The 24,562-nt window shown below is 36.1% G+C and overlaps 1 protein-coding gene and 1 pseudogene across 1 annotated transcript in view; one reads left to right on the top strand and one right to left on the bottom strand.

Moving 5' to 3' along the window:
- Window positions 1-24,562, bottom strand: part of LOC140666906 (uncharacterized) — a 132,238-nt gene that overhangs the window by 27,755 nt on the left and 79,921 nt on the right. The window lies entirely within an intron of this gene.
- On the top strand, window positions 133-7,971 carry LOC140666894 (uncharacterized; annotated as a pseudogene).

The raw sequence follows: 24,562 nt of genomic DNA, 5'->3' as shown, positions 1-24,562 counted from the left end.
ACAGTCTTGCTACTTAGATCAGGTGAATGCGATTTAAACCTAGATGCACCGATAACCTCAAGTACGTACATACAACTACTACAACTCTCGAACTACACACACACTGAAGTAACACAATGCAAAGTAGAAATTATGCGAACCATATACCATTGCGGTATGCAATGGTATATTCTCATATCTCGGTTGTACACGCATAAATGGTATCTGTCGGTAAATGTGTATGTACGTACGTGTATGACAACCGAAAGCGTCACATACACATGTAGCGCGTACGTACGTGTCACTTGAAGCGCGACGGAATTCATGCAGCGGAGAAAAAAGTGGAAGGCAATCCGATGTTGCATCCTTAGCGCAAGACGCACGATCGAGAGAGAAAGCATGACAAGATGTGATGCCGATTAGGTGTCCTATAACTCTGTCTCACTCACTCTACGCATGAATGAGCGAGAGAGCTATAGGACACCGCGTTGTCTCTATATTCGTCTCATTCGCTCTCGCGCTTATGTCATGTTTTCTTTCTTATTTCTTCAAGAAACGTGGCTGAGCCTTGCGGCTCAAATACCGACATTCATAAAATTTTAATTATATCATATTAATATTAGAAATTGATCGGTTTCATATATAGCAAAGAAACATATGCTTATTCTAATTAATTATTAATTTATTTATGATTGCGTAATTTTTTTTTCTATTGTGTAAAAAATTTGGTAAAAAATTATACATGTATCATTATGAGTAATTTTGAGATTCACTAGAACAGTAATTGTAAATTTGCACCCATTTTTTATGGAATATGTTTCTTTGCTATATATGAAACCGATTAATTTCTAATATTAATATGATATAATTAAAATTTTATGAATGTCGGTATTCGAGCCGCAAGGCTCAGCCACGTTTCTTGAAGAAATAAGAAAGAAAACATGACATAAGCGCGAGAGCGAATGAGACGAATATAGAGACAACGCGGTGTCCTATAGCTCTCTCGCTCATTCATGCGTAGAGTGAGTGAGACAGAGTTATAGGACACCACTAATCGGCATCACATCTTGTCATGCTTTCTCTCTCGATCGTGCGTCTTGCGCTAAGGATGCAACATCGGATTGCCTTCCACTTTTTTCTCCGCTGCATGAATTCCGTCGCGCTTCAAGTGACACGTACGTACGCGCTACATGTGTATGTGACGCTTTCGGTTGTCATACACGTACGTACATACACATTTACCGACGGACACCATTTATGCCGATGCGTGTACATAATGGATACGCAAATTATTTACAAGAAACATCACATAACCGATGCATCCAAATGCATAGAGAAAGATTTCTGAAATAGGAGACTCAAATATAATAGACAGATTAAAATCAAATAACACATACTATCGTAGCGTTACTTTAGCAGAGAAAATCCAAGTAGATGGGACCTGCAAAGGCGTCCAATACTCTGACTATTACAACACATGGAATGACGTAATTATACAAGTTATCGTAAAGATAACCTTGAAAACATTTTATGTACCAGTAAAATTAAATACAGGAAAGATAATGTTAAAATCGGGCCCTGTTTGTCACTTAAATGAAGAACTCCATGTAGACTCAGATAGGTTTACTTTCTGGCGGAGCATGCCAATGACAACTTGCGGGTTTCAAGCCTATGATGTCTTATTTGAAGGAACTGCTACTAAGCTAGATTGTTAGAGACACAATACACCACAATATTTACTCTGGAAACACAAGATACTACTTTCGCCCTGACACAGACACGTAAAAACACCATTTGTGGATATACTCTAATTGGGACAGAGCACCCCAAGTTATTTATTTTTTAAACTTGAGGAGGGGATAAAGATGGCGGATGGAGAGGTTGGGCGAGTTTTTGGGTCTGAAGTAGTTTTGAGTTTTTGGAGGAATGGGAAAAGTGACAAGTGGAAAGTAAGGGCAGAGGCACAAGCAGAAGGACAGGGATGTAGAAGAAAGTGGAGTGGAGAAGAAGGTTAGGCAGGAAAGAGAAATAGAAGGATGGAAAACTGAAACGAGAGGACGGAGAAAGATGACGTGGAAAATTGGGGAGATGAAGGAGCGAGAAGGAAAAGTGGAAAAGAGTGAGGGAGCAAAAGAAGGAAGAGGGAAATTAGCGAGGTAGAGAGGAGTGTGGATAGGGAGGAGTTAGAAGAGGAGTGACGGAAAAGGAAGGATAAAAAGGCAGAAGAAGGTAATGAGATAAAAGGATAATGAGTGGAAGCAGGGAACGGAGAGGAGCGGGGAGAGGATGGCAGTCACAGGTCAGTAAGGGAGAGCGGAAAAAAGGAGCGGTGCGGTAGAAAGAGAGGAGGCAAAGTAATAACGGTAAACGACAAATAGCAGCAGGAGATAGTAAAAGTGTAGCGGTAAAGGATCCTGATATATCGATACCGAGGAAAACGACGAACAGGGATATCGATTAAGATAAAGGTGAGCGAATGAGCTGGACACATGGTTGAGAGGTTAGAAGAAAGTTAGAGATAATAAGCAAGAGACAGTGGAGTGTGAGGGTAGAGAGAAGTGATAGAGGACAAGGATTAGGAAATAGTGAGCGCGTAGGTAGAGTGGAGGAAAGAATAGTGCGAAGAGAGAAGATAGAGAGAAGAAATGAGAAGAAAGGAACAGGGAGAGATGGAAGAGCTGAGGGGGATTAGGAAGGAGATGAGAGAGATGAAGGAATGCATGTTGGAAGTGTTAGTGGTGGTGAGGAAGATTTATGGAGAGATGGAGGCGAGGAAGGAGAGCAGGGGAGGGAAAAGTGGAGTGCGAGAAAAGAGAAAAGGTGAGAGAGGAGGAAGGAGAGAAAGGAGTGGCGGAGTGGCAGGGGGAGGAGAGAAGAGAAGTGAAGGGAAAGGAGAGAGAGTTGAGAGAAAGTGGCAAGTCGAGGGAAAAGCGAGAAGAAGAAGATGAAAAGGAAGAAGAGGAGAGAGGAGTGAAGGCAAGGGAAGGAGAGAGGAGGAGAGAAGGGACAAGAAAATGGGGAGAAGGAGGGTAAGGAAAAGAGTAAGGAGGAAGGTCAGAAGAACGAGAGGAAGAAGAAGAGGGAAGAGATAAAGGGTCAGGAAGTGAATGAAAGGGAAGAGGAGACGGGGAAGAGGATCGGCGAGGAGTTAGAGGGGAAGAGGGAGATTGGGGAAAGAAAAGTGGAGGGCGAGAAGAGAGAAAGGATGAAAGAGGAAGAGAGGGAGAGAGGAACGGTTGTAGGACAAGAGGAAGAGAGAGAAGGAAAGAAGAGAGAGGAGAGAGGGCTGAGGGAGAAAGAGAGGCATGGTGGAAGATGGTAGAAGAGGACGAAGAGGAAGAGTGGGTGGGAGAGAAGGAGAAAGAAGAAATAGAAAGGAGAGAAAAGCGGGAAGAGCAAGAAAGGAGAAAGAATGCAGGGATATGGAAAGAAGAGAGAGAGCGGAAAGAGAGGAAGAGGAGAAAAGAAGGAAGAGAGAGAGAAATGTGATATGGAGAGGAATAGAGGGAGCTGATCAGGAGGAAAGAAGATATATGGTGGAAGCTTTGACTATAGAACCATGGACTGCCAGTTACCCCCACTTTTCCTATCTTCACAATGCTTCGCTGTGTAATGAACATAAGTAGCGCTGTAGTGTCCTAAACGGCAAAAAATGAAAACTTCAAGTGAAATTTCAATGGTAAAAATGACGAGGAAAGGAATTTTTATATAGTTATACACCGACGTTTTAGCGATTTTATCAGATTATCAGAATATCTCTTTAAATAATTAACATAAATAAAACCTAAATTAGTTTAATAAACGTATATATGTACCCAATAAGTCTCGTTATTATATACTCAATGTATTGTTAAATTTCAAAGAAATGAAATAAATACGAAATATTAAATATTTAATATATTTTATTATTTATTGAAACTATAATATATATCAAATTAAGAAAGGAATTTAATACATATGGTTCTTCAGATACATTCCAAATAAAAAAATAAAACATATAGTACAAAATCATTTTATTGTTCACTGAAAATGACTGCTTTTGTTAGTCTGCGTCGTATAAAATCTTTTTGTTTACTAATAGTAATTATTTTACCTTCATAAAATAATTTAATTTTAAAGTAAAATGTTATAATGAGTTTTACTAAAATATACTTATGATTATCTAATATATCGAGACATTGAGCATTTTCAGAAATGTTTTCTTTACATTCATCAACACTTTTTATTTTCACAATGGGTGTATCCTCCATATCAGATGTAACCACCATATCAGATGTAACCTCCGTATTAGATGTATCTGCCATATCAGATATAACCTCCATATCAGATGTACTAAAATAACATTTTCAATGAACAAATATCATATAATGAAATAATAGATTTATAAAAGATTACAACAATATATGAAATACTCGATTTGTTACCTTTCTCTTGGTGTATTTAAAAATATTTAAAAATATTGTTGGCACAGAGTCTGGTTTTAATTGACTAAACCTGAATCCATTGGTCTCGATGCAATTTTCTGCAAAATGTAGACTGCATATGCAACTACTTTTTGAAATCTTTGCCACGTGTTCTTGACTGTGACCCGAACTAACAAGGGCTTCTATCCATTTTTCTCGAAGGACAAGGTTTTTGAGAAATCTAATAATATCATAAACAACGGGTTAATTAAAACGACCTGACTAGCCAAAATTATTCAATTTATTCACACGACGTTTCGACCATATGGTTGTGGTCCTTTTCAAGTGTAAACGTAAATTAAGAAAGAGAAGAAAGAATCCAATGGGACATGTTTAAAAGTAGAACTTAATTGTGGAACAATTAAATATGTCACTTAGTTAAAATCAACGGTTATTAAATTTGAGATAAACACAAACAACGAGACACGTCATGTCAGCACGAGACTGGTTTCGTTTAAAAATTCATGCTGACATGACGTGTCTCGTTGTTTGTGTTTATCTCAAATTTAATAACCGTTGATTTTAACTAAGTGACATATTTAATTGTTCCACAATTAAGTTCTACTTTTAAACATGTCGCATTGGATTCTTTCTTCTGTTTCTTAATTTACGTTTACACTTGAAAAGGACCATAACCATATGATCGAAACGTCGTGTGAATAAATTGAATAATTTTGGCTAGTCAGGTCGTTTTAATTAACCCGTTGTTTATAATTAAATACTAGCGACTTTAATCTCTAACTTATAATACTAATAATATCAATCAACTTATTACAGTTGTATTTTATATTGTAATAACATTTAAATGAAAAGATAAAATGTATCCATCTAATAGAATTAATTTTATCAATTACGTTCAAATACAACTCATCTGAAATGCTATATTTTAGATTAGAAACTAGATAAACTTATAATTTACCGAAAAAATGTTCGGGGAACAATGTTATCTTTTTTTGTTTTATAATTTGTTGATTTACAACCTACGATTAAACAGTATCTAACCATTGTGCCATAAAATTGTGTAAAATATTTGTAAAATTATGCTCTATTTCGATAAATTCCAATTCTGATCCACGAACAAACAATACTAATTGCTGAGGTTTAGCTTGTAAGTACCAAGAGTCGCCACTTAGGACACCACAGCGCTTTTTATGTTCATTACATCGGAAACAGGCAGACTAGCGGTCCATGGTTTTATAGTCAAAGGGTGGAAGGGATTATTGAGAGGGAATTAGGCAGGAAGCTGAGGATGAAATGGATAGAAGAGATGGAGGATAGGGGAGGCAGCGAGAAGAGAGAGAGCGAAAGGCAGGAAGGTGATAACAACAAGCAGGGATCTGAGGGTGGATGGGAAGAGGTGGAGATGGTTAGAAGAGGAGAAGAGATGGGAAGCAGAAGATAGAGAGGAGAGATAAATGAGAAGCAAAAGGAGAGATGAAGAGGAGGTGTGGAAGAAAAGTAAGTAGGGAGAAAAGGAAGATGTCCGAGGAAGGGGGAGGAGAAAGGGTTAGAGAGAGAAAAGAGAAGAAGAAAGGAAGGTTGGATGAATAGGATGTAAAAGGAGAGAAGGAGAGGATGATTAGGAGAGAGTTGAGAGGAGGGAAGAAGGTGACGACAAGGCAAAAGGGATGAGAAGAGGGCCAAAGGGAAGAAGAGGAGAAAAGCCCAGTCTGGAGGAAGGAGAGGAGAGGGAAACTGGAAGAGAGAAGAGGGGATGATTAAGGGAGAGAGACACAGAGAAAGAAGAGGGAGAGATGGAGAAGAAGCGAGAGTAAGGCGGAGAGAGAGTATCGGAAGAGAAGGAGGGGAGAAAGGGTAGAGAGGACGGGTCGTGAGGGAGGGAGAGGGAATCAGTATGTAAGGGTCGCAAAATGGCCAGGGTCGCGGGGGAGAAAAGTGAGGTTAAGAAAAAGAGAGGGTGTGGAAAGAGGTGTAGAATACTAGGCAGTTGGTAAGGGAGTGCTGGATTAAGGAATGGGAGGGAGAGAGAGAGGGTGAGAGAGAGAGAGAGATGGGTGAGAGGAGAGTGAGAGTGAGAGAGAGAGAGGGGGAGAGAGAGAGGAGAAGAGCGGGATATAAGAAAGAGAGGTTTCTTTCAGATGCGGGAAAAGGGGGAGGATAGAGGGATGAAAGAGCGAGAGGAGAGAGAGGGGCGTAGGGGTAGGGAGTGGGATTTTTTTTTTTTTTTTTAACAATGTGAGGTCACGCAAGGCCAGGATCGCGACGAGGGATTGGAAAATGTATTTTGTATATATGTGAGAGTGACAGTGCAAAGAGGGATGAGGTGTGTTTTAGATTTTGAGGAATGTGATGTTTGTAGAGAGTCTGTGGGGTATGTGTGTAAACCTCGAGGCGGGACGAGGTGGCTAGGGGAAGCCACGGGGGTCTCCGGGAGGAGATGATGTATGAGCATGGTTAAGCTAGAGATGATGTAAAGAATTGTAACCCTAAGGGGATCGATTTGAATAAATCTATCTATATATCTATCTATCTATTTTTGAAACTTAGGAAAGAAACATCTTTAAGACAGACTCGAAAACTGCTGCAACGAATCTAAATATGTTTACTTATGTAAACTCAAAATTCGTATACGTGGAGAAACATTAGGAATCAAATAACCACCCTTTACAAAGATATAATACAACAAAAGTGTGAGCTGGAGAAACAAGTAATTCAGAACACACTATCTTTAGCATCCATATTGCCAGATGAATTTGCATACAGACTAATGAAAACGCCTGGTTACATGGCTGTCACTGCAGAAGAAGCGATACACATAATCAAGTGTATACCCATTGAAGTCACTATCCGCAAAACAAATATCTGCCATACAGAGCTGCCATATTCATTCAGAAACACATTTCTATGCATGACACCAACAATCCAGAATAATTACAAAACATCATACCATTAGAGACTGTAACTTATTACTTCCTGTACTTTACAACATTGACGAAACATGTATACAATATACCTTCTATCGCCATACTATCGCTCGAGGCTTTACAGGACAATCAATCCCGTCAGATATCGTTTCTCTGAAAAACTTGCTAGATGAAAACTCATTAAATAAAATATATAACAATACTTTAACAAAAATATGGAACGGTTTCACCACTTTCAAAGCCGCTACAGCTGGAGTATTCATTATAATCAAGTTAATTAAAATTATATTCGACACTTTAATTCATGGTTACGCGCTACATGCAGTATACAGATGTAGCCTGCATCTGGTAGCAGCAATTTGGAATTCATTCACACACCTACTGTTATTCCTTGCCACTAGAAGACAAGAACAACCAAACTTAGGTCAGAAAACACAATCAAATAAAAATGCTGCAATATCCGACGCATCGCCAATAGACACAAACGCGCAATCCACACAAACACAAGCCGTACCAATAGTTTACTCTTTTCGCGACTTGAGGACCAAATTAGATAGAAATGAACAAATTCCTCAATAAAGTATTATTGGTATTTGTTTTTCAGGGGAGCGATGTGACGACCAAGTAGAAAATATAAAACTTTTAAAATTTAATCATTACCGAGAGAGGAAATTTGCGTAAATCTATCTATTAGAGCAAGCTTGAAGCGGTTACATTATTAATATTGTAGATATATATATATATATATATATATATATATATATATATATATATATATTAGTCATGAGAATTTTAAAATATTAATAACGAATAATGTAAAGAATAAGCAAATTTTATTTCAAATAATTTCAACCCTCAGGAGTAAAATTGAGGATAAAAAAATAAGTTGTACTTTATTAGAAATTTGGGTGAGTAACGAATTATTTAATTTATAGAATTTTCCACGGTAGATCATTAACTCCTGGATCCCAGTAAATCCGATAAACGCAGGATGAAAAAAATCAGGAGAATAGATATATGTTACGCGAAAGACAAGATAGCGGCTAGAGAGAGTGTTGGAGAAAAGTAAGAGAGCATGAAGGCGAGGTTTTTGAGAGGAATGAGGTGGTTATGAGATAAAAGTGAGGATGGATGGGAAAGTGGAGGGCTAGTGGAAGGTGGGAAATTGGAGTGAAGGTAGAGGACAGGCGTGGAAGAGAAATGCAAGAGATTGAAACTCGGAGCGAGAAGACAGAAGATGACATGGTAAATTTGATGATATAAAGGAGAACGAGGAAACGAGGAAAGCGAGGAGGAAGGAAACGAAGGATCGGAAAGCAGAAGAATGATAGCGGAGGAGAAAGATGATGTGAAAGAGAAGATGGAGAAGAAAGGAAGAACAATTAAAAGTGTTTACATATTTCCAACAGTATGTGTGTGTGAGAAACGTTTACTCGTTCTGTAATTCGCTAACTTTTTCATCTTATAATTTAAAAAGTAAGTTTCGGACAAAATTTTGGTAAAGGAAAAATCGTCTTAGAATTGAGTCAGGAATACGACATTTCAAAGACAAACGGTTGGTTCAACCCTGTATGTATAATTATATTCTAACTATACGTACATATATAGATAAATATAAATATATATATATATATATATATATATATACATATATATATATATATATATATATATATATATATAAATATCAATATATAAATTTATAAATATATTGTTGGAAATGTGACAATTCGCGTTCTTTTATATACTCATCAATCAATGTCTCTTGTAGATCGATGATGGCACTGCCGTCGATCTAATTATCTTTCTTGTGATTATCGCATCTGTTATTATTATTATTCAAGTTATTATTATTCATTTCAGCTTTTTTAGTTCTCTTATGATTTTACTTGTATTCAAGAAAAAAGAGATTAAAGTCTTAGTTCATAAATCACATAAACGATTTATTTTCGTCGCCAATAACCTGCTCACTCCAACATATATTCAATATAGAGGGTGACTTAAAACAACCTGATGTCCTCAAAATGACATATTCTTGAGTGAATTCTAAGACAACTTTCCTTTACCAAAATTTGATTTGAAGCATAATTTTTGAGTTATAAGCAGAAATAGTTAGCAAATCACGCGTAGTAAAGAAGACAGGCAGGAGCGGCGTGCCGCACCGCGAGCGCGGGCGCAGCTTACCGTCCGACGGGTGATTACTATCGCATGAATCGCTATTTTATCTTATAACATAAAATTATGCTATAAATAAAATTTTGGGAAAAAAGAAAATGTTTTAGAATTATGTCAGAAATACGTATACCATATATATACACACACACACACACACACGCACGCACGCACGGACGCACGCACGCACGCACGCACGCACGCACGCACATATATACATATATATATATATAATAACATATGTACTATATGATAAAAATCTCTCTCTCTCTCTCTCTCTCTCTCTCTCTCTCTCTCTCTCTCTCTCTCTCTCTCTCTCTCTCTCTCTCTCTCTCTCTCTCTCTCTCTCTCTCTCTCTCTCTCTCTCTCTCTCTCTCTCTCTCTCTCTCTCTCTCTCTCTCTCTCTCTCTCTCTCTCTCTCTCTCTCTCTCTCTCTCTCTCTCTCTCTCTCTCTCTCTCTCTCTCTCTCTCTCTCTCTCTCTCTCTCTCTCTCTCTCTCTCTCTCTCTCTCTCTCTGGCTTCTTGTCTTTTCCTTTTCTCTTATTTTTCGTCAGAATAAATAAGTGTCCTTTCTCTTTCTCTCTAGTTCTCTCTCTCTATTTCTTAAAGAAAATATATTAATATAGTAAAATTTATTAATATAATATATATTCATATATATATATATATATATATATGATTATACATTATACGTATATGTATATAATACATATATAATGTGTTATATATATGTATATTAATATTATATTATGTGTAGTATATTGAAATAGTATATTATATTATATTTATTGTAAACCTTATTCTTTATACCTTATTCTTTTTCTTTCCTGTTGAACACAAAGCAATTGTCAAAATTCGCAGTTTTGACAGTTTTGATTGTTTTGACAGCTGCAAAAGTGAATGAAGCATGTCACAGTAGACGAAATGCTTGACAACCAAGAACCAATCGGCATCGCGGAAAAGAGGCAACAATACATTTCGAGATATTCGATAATCAATAACATGCCTTTTTTACTATGCCTTTTAAAAGGATTAGATCGTCGCGCGCGCTTTGCGCGCGCCAATGCGATTTTCTTATTTTGTTATTTTACGATATATAATTTATATATTAGTGCAAAACTGAAACTTATCTATTTTAATATATTATTATATTTTAATCTGTTATTGTTATGTACATCAAGAACATAAGCAAATATTCTTATTAATATCATGATTCACATCTGTTTCATCATAAATGATAATATTATTCCTCTATTTGTTATTATCTTAAATATAATTTTTATATATTACAATTGTAAATTTGAGAACTTATGTATTTTTCTGTAAATTATTATATAAATTATTAATAAATTTATGTAAATATTATGATTTATATCTTACTATTATTTTACATGTTAAATTCTTTAAATAAAATTTGATATTTTTTTATAAAAAATTAATTTTTTTACATTCTTTTTTTAATCGTAACATGCATATGCACATATAAAGTTTGTATACTACAGTAACACTACATTCTTACTAAAGTTCTATTAAGTTTACAAATATTATGATATGATGTTATAAATATTTAATTAAATAATTTTTTAATATAATTGTAAATTATTTTATATTCAATTTTAAAGTACCTTGGTTATTTTCTTTCAAATATATTTTTATGTTAAATATTGAATTCTCATTTATTATTTTAATAATATTTCTTATCATTATGTACACAAAATAAATTATTTTGTATTATTTTACTTGACAAATTATTTTGTTATAGATAATGTATCCTCAAGGTTATACTTAAAGGAATATGGAATATTCCATTTCCAAAAAGCATTTTTCATCACAAGATGCACTGTTAAATAGATAAATATATAAAAAATGTATTATAAAATATTGATACCAAATTATATCTGTTTGTAATTACTGTAAATATGTATATAATATAAAATTTATTTAAAATAATTATAATTACACTGTAGAATCTATACGTCCAGCATTCTTATTGAAACATTTCTGTATATATATAATTTTTAACCAATCTATTTTGTCTTTCTTGTCTTAAATAAATTTGTAATGATTCCCAAGATCTAACTCGTGAAAATGCAACATAAAGTTGTTCATGACTAAACACATCTTTTCTTAAATCGACTGCAATTTTATCAAATGTTTGTCTTTGTGATTTATTTATTGTCATAGCAAAAACAATTTTAATTGGAAATTGTCTTCTTTTAAATACAAATAGGTAAACATCTTCACAATATACAGTTATACGATTTAAAAAGATTATTTCTTCTCTTTTATCACCAGTCATAATCATTTTGCACTTCAACAAATTATTTCCTAATTCTAAAATTAATAATCTTGTGCCGTTACACAAACCTTCACTGATATTCAGATTTCTAATTAGCATGATAATCGTATATTTTCTTAACCGGAGTTCATAAGGTGGAAGACTTGTTGGATTTAAAGTATTTAAATATTCTGTTAAAATAGCTTCATTAATATCATTATTATCATCAGTAGTTTCAGTATCTATACTTGTGTATACCCTTTCTATTTACAACTTGTTTGTTTAGTTCGTCCACATCAACATTTTGTGATGAAAGTATGGCACGTTTTGCTGCAAGTCTATACTGACTGTGTTTGATTATTTCTTCATATGTATCTTTTACTATTGTTACGTCCGGTAGACTTCACGATTCTTTCTTTTCGAGAGGAATGTATAAACAATCAGAGATAATGATTCTAAGAACTCTCTACGGGAAATATCAAACCGTGAGAGCTGTCACTTTAGTCGCACTCCACGAATATTACGTTACGTGGATAATAAAAATTTTAACAAACCTCCGTAAGGCGAGACCAACTATAAATAAGACAACCCAAGAAGTCTTAGAAATCAAATAAAGAATAAACATTCGAACGGTTCTCTAAATTTCAAAAGAATTTTAAATAAAACAGAGTCGCCGTAACTCAAAGCAGTTGTTTACAACTGCAATCATAAATTTGAAACGGCGACGAAAACCTAAGAAGCATTTGATAAGAGAGCTCGCCTGGCGGACCACCTAAAGTGACAGCTGTTTATTATAAATTTCTAAATAGCGATAAGCGACTCTGACGGTACCAAACTCCTCATTAGCCAAATGGAAAAATCTCTTGAACCAATAGAGAAGAAATTTTTGAGACTCGAAGTCAAAGGAAACACCTCCTAAGCATAAGGGGGCGGTAATTAAAATTCTAATTCGTCCAATTGTCTAATGGAGAGGAGGTACGAATCCTAGTATATAATGCGGAAGCAATGCGCCGCGACATCAGTTTTTTCAGTTCTTTTCGGTATCAGAATCAGTATCAATATATTCATCATCATCTCCATCACTATTACTCGTACGGTACAAACTATTTTCTTCTACCTCGGCTTCGAGACGCGGAATCGATCCTCGATCTCAACGTTTAACCCTTCGGGTGTTAACAAGTTCGAATATTAATACTTCCGATTCCGCGACGAGTGGTTCGCCTAATATTTAACACAGACTCTCTGTGTAGTGCAAATTAAAAATTTAAACAATAAAAGACGTCAAACATTGTAAGTGGTTGCGTGCGAATTAAAAGTGTAAAACAATAAAGAGTGTTGAACATTGTAAGTGATTGTACCATTCAACACAAAAAATTCTATCGCTAACCAGGGGCACCTGTGAAATTCAACCCGACGCCGCTAAATCCACTGCCGAGGTCCTTTTAAAACCAACAGCGTACGCAATAAGTAGTGAGTACCAACCAAATAACCTATTCTGTTGATTTCACCTCCCCCATTTAAAATTCGGTTATAGTAATTATAGTGAGACAGTTCTTTATTTTTGTTGTTCTTCATTTTATTATTACTGTTTGACCAGATACTTCTCATTTTACCTTTGTCATTATAATTAACTCCCCTTTTCGTTGTTTATGTTTATTTCCTATCCTCTTCATTTTCACGTAGCCTTTCTATTTTCTTGCAAGTACCTGTGTATTTTGCGACACCGGTATCTCGTGTACTGGTACAAAATATAACTAGGTCGAACTTGCAAATTCCTTTTATTTTCTCTACAAGTACCTGTGTATTTCGCGGAACCGGTATCTCGAGTACTGGTACGAAATATAATTAGGTCGAACTTGCAAACTCTTTCTATTTTCTCTGAGAGTATCTGTGTATTTTGCGGAACCGGTATCTCGTGTACTGGTACAAAATATAACTAGGTTGAACTTGCAAGGTCTTTCTATTTCTCTGCGGGTACCTGTGTATTTTGCGGAACCGGTATCTCGTGTACTGGTACAAAATATAATTAGGCAAAACCTGCAAATTCCTTCAATTTTCTCTACGGAAGCAAATTTCTCCGGAATGCCATTTTTCCTCTGGTCCTTTAATTATTTATTACAATTTATTCATTACCTCTTTCTTTTTATGCTATTCCTTTTTTTTTTATTTATTTCCTTTCTTTCCTTCTTTTCTCTCCGCTTCTTTCTCCTTCTCCCTCCTCTCTCCTCTCTATATTATGCATTTTAAATAATATAATTTCCTGACTTAAATTATATTAAGAACATTATAAATTGTACTAATTAGAACTGTCTCGCCGAAAATAAACGATAAGTTTTCTGAAACATTTGCGTGGGTTCATAGTGGAGCCCGTTCATCCGAAACGCCTAAAGGCTAAAGCAAAACGTCTCCGCAACCGTAAGAACCGACGTGCCCGAAGAGTTTTGGCTCAGGCGACAGCAGATTATAATTTTAAGAACAATATTTCTAATCTTAAGATAGAATTAAAGGGTCAAATTTTCCACGAACAGTCATCACACACACACACGCAGAGTCCCACCCCCCCCCCTTCCTTATTCAAGAGAGCTGAAACCACCCCTCTCACCTGACCCTTCTCCTCGCACCCCCATCGACCCCCCGCAATTCACCTGATTCTCAAGAGGAATCGGATGAAATTTGGAAGGCCCTTCGTGACATTGCCGAGGTCGTCGTAGACCTCGAGAAAGAAAACGCGAGTCACGCCGAAAATTCTAAACACCAACAACCTCCTCGTCCTCCACCTCAAGATCCTATTCAATATTTAATAAATAATCTCCCAAGGATCCGACATCCCCTCCCAAAAGGCTCGTATACAATCGGGCCTGGTCCTGTTGATTTGACAACATTGCACTCCATCCTTGCAACCAACCCGCCGAGATCCGTTATCCCATGGTTCCTCCCCGGTCTTAGAGATCCCCTCGCCGTTCCCATAGAGGTTCTCTGGAAAATTCTCTGGAGTTTTCTTTAAAAGAGTTAAGACATAATCAATAACATTTTTTTTACCATAATTTAACTGACTGTACTGTTGCTGACCGTATAAAGCTTCTCTTTGTAATTGTTCCACATCTTCTTCTTCATATTTTATCTTTATTTGTTCCATTTCTGGAAATTGAAAAAGTCCCCAACCTTCTTTGCGAAGTAATTGATCGATTTGAGCATAAGCTTTTTTTATTCCAGTGACTCGTCCAAATCGTCATATGTAATCTTCGGACATTGCAACTTGAAATTCATCCCATAATTCTTTTGGATGCAAGGTTGGCAATGCATTAGTATTCGAACAAAAAGTGACCTAAGTTGTCTTGGCATCATCCATATAGAAGCTTCGCTTATTGCACGTTTCCATTCGTCATCATCTTCAGTTAAACCCAAAGCCAAACATGCAGAAGTAAATGTTTGATGCAATACACCATTGACTGTTTTTAAATCATTATAACTTGTTGCTCCTTTAACATTCAATAAAAGGATACGTAAATGGAATTATTTGATTTCAGTTCGACTAACTGAATACATGCGTCCGATGCATTAAATTTACACTGACGTTTTTCCCAACGACTAATTTGATATTAACTTCGCGCGCGCCAATGCGATTTTCTTATTTTGTTATTTTACGGCATATAATTTATATATTATTGCAAAACTGAAACTTATTTATTTTTATATATTATTATATTTTAATCTAGTGTTATGTATATCAAGGTAGTATATCTACGTATATCAAGATATACAGAGATCTAGTTACACGTTTTCCATTGATTTATCTAATATTAATGTGCCAACCTTTCGTACCATGTGGATAGTACATTGGATAAATCCAAGATTCAACGTTTGAATCCATTGTACTAACATATTTTAAAGTTTTATCACATTTGTTTCTAAATGTAACATAACAATCAGGAATATTTCCATCTGCAGTAGTTGAAAAAATTGCAGCAACTTCGTTAGTTCTTTAAACATTATATCTTCCGCGATCAATACCTATTTTTACTATTATATCTTTATACTCTCTCTCTCTCTCTCTTTCTCTCTCTCTCTCTCTCTCTCTCTCTCTCTCTCTCTCTCTTTCTCTCTATTCACGAACAATAATTGTAATAAAATGAGCTTTTTTTACTGTACAAAAAATTTATGTACGGTTACATCAACAATTTGACAATTGGTGAACTGTCAAACGAGTACTGTTTCGCTCGTACCGCGCACTTCGCACCAGCTTATGTTTCACGAGATTGTGATCTCGCAAATCGAGACGACCAATCACGATCGGAATAAAGCGGCAACAATGCAAACGCGATTAGCGGCTAACTTTATCCTTTCATGCAAAATTTATAATAGAGATAATAGATAGTCAATAATGTCGACATATATTATTAATAAATAATTAAAGATTTTTTTTAATTTGTATAAAAAGGAGCATTTTTGAAAATTTGCGGAATATTGTCCGCTTTATGTAAATTGAAAACTATCCAATCTACAAAAAAGTCTCAGACAAAAGTTGTAAAGAATTTCTTTTTCTATAATCTTAATAACTTTCATAACCCAACCGTGAAAATATCATGCAAAAAAATTTTTTTGCCAATTTTCTAATATAATAACTCAAGCAGCAAATCGTCAAAGTCAAAAATTCAGGAAATCATTTAGGATCCAAGACTAAATGACCTTTTCAAATTTCTGAACTATTGGATTTGATAAGAAAAACTCTTTTTATTGACTGTAATTAAACACATATTAACCACTTACTTTTATTTGTTTATCATGTGCATAACGTTTAAAGTATTGTATTTAATCATTTTGTAACGAGACACCCCCGTTACTAAAAACCCTCGTTCATTCCCGACCGACCATCCGTCGGAAGTCCGCTGCCCGGTGAACACCGAGCGGTCAAAAGTGAAGGCGCGGTACGCCCCTTTTTTTAAACAATCAAAAATCGCAGCCGTTACGACCGAAGGATCTCGGCGAGCGAGAGACTAAGTCCCGTTCGAGTACCGCCCGACCGTCGCCGTAAACACCCAAGCGCGCGACGCTGTCTCGATGCTCGTCGAGGCCCCGAACTCCGCCGACCGAGCACGGAAAATCCCGAGATCGTAACGTTCGAATTTTTAACCGAATCTTCCAGAACAATTATTTAACGATAATTGTTCTGGAAGGGGAAGCCAGCAACTAAAGAGGCAAATGAACCCGAATAAAAAGGGCCACCGCACAGAAATCGAGACCAGATCCGTTCCGACTTCCTACAGCGCGATTCGCTCAAGGAAGCCTCCAAACCCGATCAACCGCCTGCAAATATAGCGACCGAGCTATATTCTCGATCACTGCTGAGAGTTCTCAACTTCGCCCGGCAATCCTTTCTACCACACGACCAATCGGCCCGAGGTGGAGAGTACTCTGTCTCCGCTGAGCGTTCTCAGCCCGATAAAACCGGTCACCTTCCGACCGTCCAGAAATCGACAGACACTAAAAGTCCCGGGGCGGAGAGTGTGCCGCCCCCGACGAGAGTTCTCGTCGTCCGCCGGATCCTTCCTCGTTAGAGTCAATCCTCTCCAAACCAACATGATCAAACAAAAAGACCGCCCGAACAACCGCGGGAATAATTACGCACCGACACGATATTGCACGCGCGATATATCGTCGACAGCGTCTCGAAACGGCCTGTCAAAAGCCACGCGGCGCGCCACGACACGGGCCGACCGAAATATTTACCTCGCGGGACATTGACATCCACGGGCGCGAGCGGAAACATAAACACCGTGCGATGGTTTAAATCTCCGTTACATCGAACGACTCGAAGTCACAATATACGATCCGATATTCACATATTCGTACATACTCCGTACTTGCATATACATATACTCGCACACTCTGTACATACGCTTGCACACTCTGTACCCGCACACATACACACACATACACTGTACTTGCATATATACTCGTACACTCTGTACATTGGCTTGCACACTCTGTACCCGTACATACACACACATACACTGTACTCGCACATTCTATTTCTTCACGCCCATCACATTGTACCAACACTTACACAGAAGAAAACAAAGTTACTAAAAGAAGCGCGCTTATGTTCGTCTCCCCACCGTTATCCGAATCCTGATCACGACCGAGCTATCCGATCACGGATTCGTTACAATTTATTAACAAAAATAGTATCTCAAAATTGTTTTTTTTTTTAATTAATGGTCATCAAAAATAATAGTTTTAAAACTGTTTGCTTCAAAAAATTAATGTCTATCAAAAATAGTATCTCCAAAATTGTTCTTTACAAGAAAATTAATTGTTATTAAATACAATATAAATTACAAACTTTACAAAAATTTATGAAATCCATTTAAAAAAGACGTCAAAGATATAAAGTATAAAGTACCAAATATCTTTCCTCAAAACTGTTTTTTACATAAAAATCAATTGCTTTCATCAATCAAATAAAAAAGGAAATAAAAAGGATATAAGAGTGATCTTAGCAAACTTATTTAAGTATAAAATAAAATATAGTTATGTAATTAAGAATCTAAATCGTTGATAATATTATGCAAGAGAATAGAATTAGATCAAATATTATTAATTAACGGTATTTACCGTTTAAAAATAATATTTTCAAAATATATTACTTTTTTTAAAAATTCTGTAAACCTCTACAAAATATAAAATTTTTACAAAAATTATATCTCTCTAACAAAAGAAAAATTGTTTAAAAAAATGTCTTTAAAACACATAAATTGATGATACAAAAAAGTACTAAAATATCAAGATTGCTCTTATATTATTTTTATTTCTTTTATTATGTATTTAACAGTAATTTATTGTATTTAATATTAATTGATATAATAATTATTATGTATTATTTAATAACAATTGACTTTTATGTAAACAACAGTTTTGGACATTTAGTACTTTGTACTTTACATCTTTAATGTATCTTTTAAACGGATTTCAAAAAGACCGTAGCGGGATAAGCATGGTCGTTCGGCTCTCGCTCGGATCGAGTTCATATTTTGAAGTTATGTTACTATTATTATAAAACTTTTTTTTCCTGTAGGTATGAATTTTGAAAAATGATTATTTTTGAAGTTATGCAAAAAAATCGAAAAATAAAAGATATTTTTTCTCTGAAACGCCTCGACCGATATTCGTGAAAAAAATATATGTTACACGTATTCATACCAGCTATTTTCGAAAATATTATGAGCTCATTTCATCCTGTACAAAGTACGGAAAAAAAAATAATTTTTTTTTCGAAAATTTTTTTTACCGTTAGTTTTTCGAGTACAAAAACCATATTTTACCTGAAATAAGTTTGGGTTCTGAGGAGTAAAATATATTTTTATGAAAGGGCTCGAAGAGGTAGCTCATTGGTAAAAAAATTAAAGTCTGCATAATTGCGCAAAATTGGCCCCTGGTATGCGAGCAATGATACGAAAGTTGGGGACCAGTTTTATTTTTCGATGTTATATTAAATATGTTAATAATTTGATTGTTGAATTATAAAATGGAAATGCTGAAATAACATTAAAAACTACGGAAATGCTAAAATAGTTTTTGAAAAGAGAAAAAAGGGATCAGTGGAACTATAAAATGTATTATTTAACTGTGGTAAAACCACTCTACTCTGTGTATGTTTGTGTGTATGCGAGTGTGTGTATGCGAGTGTGTGTGTGCGTGTGTGTGTATGCGAGTGTGTGTGTGCGTGTGTGTGTGCGTGTGTGCGTGTGCGTGTATGTGTTTGCGAACATTAACTATTTAACATGATAATTTATAATGCTTCATATACCATAATTATTATGAAATCTTTAGACTATATTAAATTAATCGTCATCACTGTCTTGTTCAATTACTGTACTGAAATTCTGCTTTACGAATAAACGACTCAGAATTTCGGCCGGCCGCACAATTTTTGATAGATATTTTGCATGAGAAAGTAATATATGACGGTAGCTACATGCGAACAGCAACCCACTGTCCTCCGACTGTTTGCACATTCACAGTATATCGTTTGATGCCCGAAACTCCTAAACTATTTGGTACATACTCAACGAAACATCTGTACGTCTTTCGAGAAATGTGTCGAGAGTGAGCCAATCTCAAAATATTTGTATGATCTTTAATGAACTGCAAATTGATCGATCCATTATCGTTCAACATTTCCGCTAAGTGCGATACTGCTTGAAATAACTGGTATGTACCAGTGAATAAAATCTTCAAATCTTTCTCTGTTAGCTCGGGAAAATCTAGTAAATCGTTGGACGAAACACTTTGAAATACAATTTTCTTTCGTATCCAGCCTTTTTCCTCAATTTCCTTTGTCAAAGTATTCTCCTTGCACTTTTCATTTTTCATTTTTAGAACAATTTCATCTGATAATTCAATATCCGATTGCAACTTTTTACCGAATTAACTGTGCAAAAATGCCGCAATTTTAAAATATAATCCAACTTTTGGAAGCAATTTATTATCAATTACTTTGTCCAGAAGACGATATTTCTGTTTGATAATGCCGTGAACGGCTTCAACTGCCCACCGCAATTTTGTCACAAATCGCAACTCATTTGACTCGTCATCTGTCAACTTCATTTTCCTCTTAAAGCTGGCATTAAAACCACGTAGCCTTTCGATTTCAGAAGATCTGTTACATCTCGAAAACCACAATCGAGAAAATAAAAGTCTCCTTCCAACATTAAGGCACTTAAACCGTTAGGATCATCAATGGCACTTTTCATTATTGCAGCGTCGTTTTGGTTTGCTTCGAAAGGGCCCAGCATATCGAGAATATGCCCCGTAGTTGTGCAGACGGTAAAGGGTTTGCAAAGTGGCACCTTTTTTTGTCCTGAAAGCTTTTCGTTGGTATTCATTACTTTTACTTTTCTGATGACGTGCATACGTGCCATCGCAAATCAGCATTAGTTTATCGCTACAATTGTACAGTTTTTTTGCAACTTCAGTAGTGTAATTTTCGACGAATTCACTTCTTGACAATGCATGGATACCGAACCGTGATGGAAACACGTCTTTTTCAAAAGCTTTCATTACTGATTCAGAATATTCGGATACACATTGTTCGTGTTCAAGTTGTAGCATAGCAGCAACCAATTTATTAGAATTCCTGTCCTTAATTTTGATAAAAATATAACGAAAGCTTGAGTTATTGAACGAGTTTTGGTATTTCTCATCGATGTCATCATATCACATATTTCAATAATATTTTCCCAGGTCAATCCTGTGAAAATGATTATTTGTTCTTCGGGTAAACAATAATCTCCAATTTTGTCGAATATTGTAGTATCACATCCAATACTTAAAGCTTCTATTAATTCGGATAATTCTGATATTTTGATCTTCGCAAAATTCGAATGAATCCGTAAATGGCCTAGATCTTCTTCGAAAAATCGATTTTTAATCAGATGTGTTGGACAACATCGATTATCTTCAGGTATAAAAATTCGTCGTTTGACATAAGACTGTACACAAGCTGATTGCGAAATTACTACTAAATTTCGTATTGAATTACACACACAGCAGTATTTATGCGTCGAAACAGTCCTTTGTATTGGCATATTGGCATATTCAACGCCTATTTCATCTTTCTTGGATTTTACTTGAACTTCGAAATTTGAAATTCGAATGTTCAGATTCGTGTTCTGAAGTAGTGTCGCCGGTTGCAGAGAATTCTGAAGTTTTATTTCTAGAGCTTCTACTACTTACAACACGACTTCCAGCGTTTAATTTTCTATACTTGAAAATGTGAATACGACACAATCCACATAATACATCATTAACATTGATGCTGACATTAAAAATCAAAGAAAACTCTAGTGTTTCATTATCAGATTAAACCAACTTCTTGTAACCTCTTATTTTTCTAATGAACTTTGCGCAAGAAGCGCATTTTGGATTTTTATTCTCCATTTCTTATATAAAAAAATACTAAAGTATAAACTCGCAGCTCAACGGTATTAATTCGCTTATGATCAAATTAAATGCAGATTATATATGCACATATGTCGCATCGTACCGGTGAGATTGCTTATGTACTAAATGGAATTCCATTACTATAACGAGAGCGAACAAGAGCCGCGAGAGTCGCGACCGGGGTTAGCGACGACAAAGCTAACTATATCGCGTGCGTTTTATTTATATTATAAACGTGATGTACGGGTACCGACAAAAATGATGTCCGTCGAGAACTTCAGCGTTACACACATACAACAGAAATCATACGTATACGTATGTACTTCATGTGTATACGTGTGATCCTGAAGTTGCCGACGGACACCATTCCTGCCTGTGCGTGTAGACTCTAAATTCCTTGCAGTGAGATTCGACACTTTTACTTGTGGTTTTTTACACTTTTTCTCGTGGCTCTTTTTCGCTCTCGTTATAGAAATGGATTTCCATTTAATCATAAGGAGTCTCGTCAATACGTTCTGATATTATATACGCGACATGGTGTTGGTATATGCGTGATACTGGTTTGCAGTTTGCAGCTTTTGCAGGATGGTATTAAAAATCCGCAAGCTGTTAGTATACTGCAAATTCGCAGAAAAATTTTTTTCCGTACGGAACAAAACAATTTTTAAAAAATTAATACACATTACACTCGCGCGCGCGCGCACCCACACCCACACACACATACACGCACGCACTCACGCACACAACACACACACACACACGCACGCACGCACGCATGCATACAAACACACATACACACACTACGTATAACAAGCAGTTGATCGTAGCGTCTCACGTAATCATCCATCGGACAATGAACTGCGCCGCTTCTACCTACCTCCTGTACTCGTTCCGTAAATTCGCAAAATTTTTCGTCTCATAATTTAAAAACTAAGCTTCGGACAAAATTGTGGTTTAAAAAATCATCTTAGAATTAAGTCAGGAATACGACATTTTAAGGACAAAAAGTTGTTCTGAATTACCCTGTGTATGTACACTATATATGTATATACAGGGTGTTCCAGAACAACCTTCTGTCCATAAAATGACGTATTCCTGACACAATTTTAAGACAATTTTTCCTTTATCCAAATTTGATTTAAAGCGTAGTTTTTGAGTTATAAGCAAAAATAGTTAGCAAATCACACGTCAAGTACAGAAGGCAGGCAGGAGCGGCGCGGCGCACCGCGAGCGCGGGCGCAGCTGACTGTCTGACGAGTGATTATCGCCGCATGAGTCGCTAGCTATTCTATCTTATAACATAAAATTATGCTTTAAATAAAATTTTGGTAAAGAAGAAAATGTCTTATAATTACGTCAGGAATAAGTATTCCTTAAAATAACGTCGGACGCTGCGATCAGCTGATTGTTACACGCGATGTGTCTCTCAGCTGAGCCGGAAAATCAATATATCGATCGGTTTGAAGTCGTCGACAATCGAAGGAGCATCGCCATCGCGGAGACGGTTATTTCTCTCTCTGTCTTTCTCTCACTCACTCTGTCTCTTTCTTTTACGCACACACTCAGACATACACACATCGCGTGTAGCAATCAGCTGATTACAGCGTCCGACGGTCGGCGATCCGGAACAACTTTTGGTCATTAAAGTAACGTTATTTTAAGAAACACTTATTCCTGACGTAATTATAAGACATTTTCTTCTTTAACAACATTTTATTTAAAGCATAATTTTATGTTATAAGATAAAATAGTTAGCGACTCATGCGGCGGTAATCACTCATTGGACGGTCAGTTGCGTCCGCGCTCGCGGTGCGCCGCGCCGCTCCTGCCTGCCTTCTATACTCGACGTGTGATTTGCTAACTGTTTTTGCTTATAACTCAAAAACTACGCTTCAAATCAAATTTTGGTAAAGGAAAAATTATCTTAGAATTGAGTCAGAAATACATCATTTTACAGACGGAAGGTTGTTCTGGGACACTCTGTATATATACATATATATATACAGGATGTTCCCGAATTGCCAGATCAACTCTCGTGGGTAGATAGAGCGTGTTAAACTGAAAACAAGTCTTATCATTTTGCGAAATTCGCAATAATTAATGAGATATAAATTAATAAAAATCGGCCAATCCGTGCTAGTAAGCGCGCGGCGCGAAGAAGCCTTCTACTTGTTATTTGATACTAGGCGCGCGACGAGACAGTAAGCGGAGCGCTCTACAAAGGACGTACAAAAGGCGTAATGAAAGAGACACGTACAGTGCGCGCTGCGTTTATGTCTTGCCGCGCGCCTAGTATCAACTGGGAGGTTTCTTCGTGCTGCGCGCTTATACTGGCACGGATTGACCGATCTTTATTAATTTATATTTCATTAATTATTGCGAATTTAGCAAAATGATAAGACTTTTATTTTCAGTTTAACACGCTCTATCTACCCACGAGAGTTGATCTGGCAACTGGGGGACACCTTGTATATGTATACACATATATACATATATCCGTCACTTTTCGGACATCCTGCATATGTATATGTATACATATATGTATATATGTATATATATACATATACAATCGCCATCTCGGCGTGGATCTTGTTTATTCGAAAAACTAGTAATATGGTAATATTATACAATACATGTAGTTCCTCCCAATATTTTATTGCACGCTTATAGCAATCATATAACAATAAATTGTCTCTTCTTACCGCGCGCTTATATTCATGTAGATGGCCGATTTTTTAAATTAATTTTTCATTAATTATTGCAAAAATTGTAATAGAGTAAAAGATTTCTCTATTTGGTTTTTTGTCTATTCGGTTTATTCGCTGTTTACATGCGATAGTGAT

The sequence above is a fragment of the Anoplolepis gracilipes genome, chromosome 6 (assembly GCF_047496725.1).
Source record: "Anoplolepis gracilipes chromosome 6, ASM4749672v1, whole genome shotgun sequence".
In the NCBI taxonomy this organism is placed as follows: domain Eukaryota; kingdom Metazoa; phylum Arthropoda; class Insecta; order Hymenoptera; family Formicidae; genus Anoplolepis; species Anoplolepis gracilipes.
This window is presented reverse-complemented; position numbering and strand designations above follow the sequence as displayed.